Source organism: Meleagris gallopavo, chromosome 6 (assembly GCF_000146605.3).
Source record: "Meleagris gallopavo isolate NT-WF06-2002-E0010 breed Aviagen turkey brand Nicholas breeding stock chromosome 6, Turkey_5.1, whole genome shotgun sequence".
In the NCBI taxonomy this organism is placed as follows: domain Eukaryota; kingdom Metazoa; phylum Chordata; class Aves; order Galliformes; family Phasianidae; genus Meleagris; species Meleagris gallopavo.
In genome coordinates, this window is record NC_015016.2 from 49,627,673 (window position 1) to 49,632,917 (window position 5,245).

The window sequence follows — 5,245 nt, forward strand, 5'->3', positions numbered from 1 at the left end:
CGATGGAGTGATGGCACTGGTGAACAAAGGGAAGGTAACCAATGTCATTTACCCGGACCTTTTGCAAGGTCTTTGATGTGGACCCCCACCACACTCTTATCTCTAAATTGGAGAGATATGGGTTGTAGTCAATGGCTCTGTGTCCAGGTGGAAGGCTGGTAACGAGTGGTATCCCCCAGGTGTCTGTCTTGATTCTGGTATTCTGTAACATCTTTATCAATTACACAGATGATGGGTTTGAGCGTGCCCTCAGTGATGACACTAAGCTGAGTGGCGAGGCTGATACAGCAGAAGGAAGGGATGCCATCCAAGGGACCCTGATAAAAGGTGGGCTCTTGTGAACCTAATGAGGTTCAATAAAGCAAAGTGCAAGGTTTTGCACTTGGGTCAAGGTTATCCCAGATATGTACACAAACTCTGAAAAGAACTCCTTGAGAGTAGCCCTGCTGAGAACATCTTGGAGTCCTGGTTGATGAACAACACAACATGAGCCAACAGTGTGAACCTGCATTCCAGAAGGCCAATGGTATCCTGGATTCCATCAGAAGAGGGATGGCCAGCAAAGCAAGGGAGGTGATTATTCCTCTCTATTCTGCCCTGGTGAGGCCCCAGCTGGAGAACTGTGTCTAAGTCTGCAGCCCCCAGCATAGGGAAGATACCTACCTTTTGAAAATGGTCCAGAGAAGGGCCATGAAGATGATCCAAGGGCTGCAGTACTTCTCCTATGAAGATAGGGTGAAGGAATTGGGCTTGTTTAGCCTGGCAAAGAGAAGGCTGTGGGCAGACCTCATTGTGGCCTTCCAATATTTAAAGGGAGTTCATAAAAATGAGGGAAGTCAACTTTTTACAAAAGTGATAGAACAAGGGGGAATGGTTTTAAACTAAAGGAAGGGAGATTTAGATGGGACATCAGGGGAAAGTTTGTATGGAGAGAATGGTGACGTGCTTGAACAGGTTGCCCAGCAAAGTTGTGGTTGCCCCATCCCTGGAGGCCACATTGGATGGGGCCCCGGGCAGTTGGATCCAGTACTTGATCTAGTGGGTGGCAACCTTGCTTGTGGCAGGGAGGTTGGAACTTCACGATCCTTGACATCCTTTCCAACCCAAGCCACCTATAAGTCTATCATCTTAAGACTGATAACACAGATCTATTTTGGAAGGCTAGTTGATTTCTTCATACTGCCCGTGTGGTAAAGTGATGCTACTTATCTCTGCAGCTTCAAACAAAATCCCTGGGTAAAACACCAAAGGCAACTCTGCATACAAACCACCGAATGGCTAAACAAACTAAGGAATGGCAGGATGGATACCCTCCTTCCACTACCAAATCAGGCATGGAAAGCCTGGTCTCATCATACACCTCCACTCAACTCTCTGCCTCTCCCTTCCTCATGCTCCCAAGCTCCAAATCTAGGCATCTTCCCAATCTTGCTTCCTGCTTGCACTCAGCTCTTAAAATTTTCCTTGGTAAATATAGCTGTATGGTTAATTCACGTGTTCTAATTCATCTACAAAAATTTTAGATGTCCATAGTGAACTGAAAAAGTAGAACTGTTACGCATGTTCTCTCTTCCAAGTTTTAGCCATTTATTAATATGAAATGAATTCTAGAAAATACAGGACAAAAGTACAAAAATAGCTCACTCACTTATAAGGCACTTCAAATCTCTATCCTTATTTGCAAATTTCTTTTATGCTTTGCTTGTCATCCATATGTTTCTGTTCTTCATTGTTACTCAGTGCAGCAGAGAGAAAATACTAATACTGATAAAGTAATCTATGTATCTATAAAAATGAAAAAATTGCCATTTCATTCTGTGTTCCTAGTCACTCAGAGTTGTTGGTCAATGCAAATTATCTTCTTTTTGTCCTGCCTACTTCCTCTGGTCACTGGAAAATCTGCGTCTGTAGAGATTGCTCTTGGTCAAGAACCAAATGTGTTTCTAATTTTATACCGTAGTCACTTTCTCCCTGGGATTTTATAAAGCTCTTGAAGGAGCTCTGGGACCATGTCAAATATGAAAATATAACACTAGATTTGGAAGATGACAGAATAATCATAACAAATGGCAGGTGTGGTAGCCTCCCGTGATTGTTACTGGCATGCTGACTGTATCAGAGATGCTATGGCATACAGCAGATTTCTCCAGCTTTCAAAAAACCCACAATGATCACCTCTCCCAGTGGATCATTGTTGTGATCTCCCACTCTTCAACATGATTTGTATTTAAAATGCTATTGCCCAGGGAAGAAATACATCTAACTCTTAACACAATAAATTTCTTAAAAAGGCCAACATGGTAACACACACATTTACTCCCTTAACACCTTTAGCAAAGGCTGGATTGCACATGGCTTTCTGTGGTTAAGCAGAGTACTTAATAGATTACCTGTTTTCCCTCACAAGAACACCTGATTCTGTAGCAAAATTCCATTTTCCACAGCACATCACTCTCCTATCTGACTGAACCAGTGTCACTCATCGTGGAAGGTGCCCTATAGAATGGGAAGAATCACTCACAGAGAGGCAAGGGCATACAATGCTGTAGTCAGTGGACTCTGTCACTCAGTATACAAGGGCCCTCCTCACCCCTCCTGCTACTGTCCACAGGGAAAAGAAATACTTTGAATGCTCTAAATATTCAAGTTCATCTGAGCTGCATTCAAGAATATTTCTATGACAGCCTGTACTTGTTTTCTCATAATGATGTTGGAGACTCCCATGTAGCTTCTGACTTGGGGCTTACAGACAACCACTGGATCTCACCCAGCTTGGTCAAACTGCAAGAGCTTGCATATCTCATAGGCCAAGCAGAGAGGAACAGCCTAGTGGATGCCTTATTAATAGTTCTACAAGTCTACTAGACCCGGAACTAGAAAGGGGCCCATTTTTACACACTGTATATGTCTCACTCCACAAACTATGCAACTCTAGAATAAGGTTTGTTGTGATGACCAAACACTCAAGTTACGTATTTCCGCTCGGGAACTTGCACAGAAAAGCCTGACATTCTCACAAATCTGTTCAACACCTCTTCTGGTGTGCTGCACCAGACTGCTAAGTACGAGGGCTAGAACTCCAGCTTTAGGGAAGAGAAGACACACCAGATGTTATCACATAGTATTGTTCTATTATTATTGTTCAGCCTCTTGGGAGGTAATACTTTTAAAGCAAGATTTTTGAAAATAATTGCAAGTACATCTGTGGAGAGAAGCTCGGTGACAGCTGATCAAACTGGTTAATTAGGCATTTACAGAAGTGCAGTTACTGTGCCCTATGCTCAGTAACTTGAAACAGGACTAAATAAAGACGGAAAGCAGAGTAGATCAGAAAGCCCCCTGAAACATTATTGCTTTTGCTTAAACAAAATGTGAGCTCTGCCAAATGTACTTTTCATTAGAAAATTTTGGTTTTGTCAGAAGTTTTTGATTTCCCATCACAAAAGAAGTAAAATTTTTAGCTCTAACCCAAATGAAAAAAAAAGGTCATGACAAAAATCACAACGTCTCTTTTCAGCCATGTTTTCCAGTCATCTTAGTCCTGTTGTCTCTTGGGAGTTCTAATTCAAGTGCTGTGATCCCCCCTCCTCCTCCCTCTTTGGCTGTTGAGTTCAAGCACATTTTCCACAATATACGACAGTATTCTTTTTATTTGGACTCCTGCAGCTCACAATGGAAAGAGTCATCTGAATGGGGAGCACCAGCCCCGGCGGAGAGCGGATCATGAGAACCACAGCTTCCATGAGTCACTGCGGTAGATGCATGGGACACAGAAGATCAGGCCAGCGACTTTCAACATCTTCTATTTAAAAATTGCTTTTTGCCTTTGAATAGGAAGACAACACTGGAAGGGTTTTTTTTCATTTAATTTACAAATTCTGTTTTTTAACCGGCTGTAATTACATTAAAAAACAGGCTTACTGCATGGCCTGTTTCACGGTCTCTTTGAAGCCTTCGATTCCACAGCCTGTCTCCACCAGCTCCGTACCATATGCATCTGTGACAAAATAACTGCTTTCTTTGTTTTATGATATACTAGCAGCGTAGCATCTGGAAATGTGGTTTGGGTTTTTTGTTTTGTTTTGACGGGAAATAAACCTCCCAAATACTCCAGTCAAATCCAAAGAAAGACCTTAAATCAGCACTTTTTTAACTTGGGTGTAGAGGACTGGAGAAGATTTCCAGACTCACCGGGGAAGGCCAGCACGCAGGCGGCTGTCACACAGGGCCACCACAGCAGTGAGAAGCGGGTGCTCCCATCTCATCACACCACGCACACCAGCCCGCGGGGAGTGGGCCTGGGACAAAGCAGCCTGACACAGGACCTGGCCACATTCTGGGGCAGTCAGACAGGAGACAGAGCTGCAGGCCTTCTGGAACACACAGAGCTCCTTTCTGTGCTGAGAAGAAAGCTTGCCAGCTTCCCATGTGTGCAGGATATGTGTCCTCCTCCTTTTTATCATTCCTCGCTGCAAATGCCCTGTCAGTGCAATGCGCATTTCAACAGTGAGTCTCTCATAGCAATCCTTATCTTTAATTTCCTTCCGCTATAGTCTATTTTATGGAGCTTTTCCTTTGCTGGCATTTTTTTTTCCCTTCTCATTTCAGTTGCGATGGCCAGATCAGAATCAAAATTTCTCACACATTGAAGGGAGTGTCTGGAGGCAGAAAATGTCACGCAGATCAAAGTAGAGGTGCAGGTCAGGGCAATATGAGCGTTTGCCCTTCACACTTACTTTAGCCAGATGCCTTTTCAGTTTTGTGGCTCTATGACAAAATCAGTTTCTTTTCTTAATCATCCATTTTAATCACACCCTAATAACAAAGGGCTTGATCCAAAACCCAAGATAGGACTCTTCCCCTCACATTTAGCATGACCAAAGGGAGCAACAGCATTCATTTCATCATCAGTTTCCTCAGAAAGTGCCTCCTGAGGCAGAAGGAAAAGCCTCAACTCCAGCAAGAAATGCATCCTCAAAGGCACGGGCTTCCTCCCTTTTGGGTTTGCATGCTGCCCTTTTTCTTGTGCGGCCAGCAGTTCCAGAGGGATCATGTAGGAGATTTTCAGTTTCAAGATGACTCCCTCCATGTTCTCCAGGAAATGTACAGCAGAGGTGAGGATTAATGGGCAAGAGGAGAAGGAAGGGCAAGACTGGAATTACAGGGATGGCATGGTAACAGCCCAGCAGCAGGGAAACACTGAGGGGGAAGAGGCTGAAAGTCAGATTTGCTCCTCACTTCGACT

General features: G+C 43.7%; 1 long non-coding RNA gene across 1 annotated transcript; it reads left to right on the top strand.

The window, feature by feature from the left end:
* The first annotated feature begins 559 nt into the window (after positions 1 to 559).
* Positions 560 to 3,855, top strand: LOC109368353. Its single transcript, XR_002116326.1, has 2 exons — positions 560 to 600; positions 3,667 to 3,855. It is a non-coding gene; the product is annotated as an uncharacterized LOC109368353 (long non-coding RNA).
* Positions 3,856 to 5,245: the final 1,390 nt, after the last annotated feature.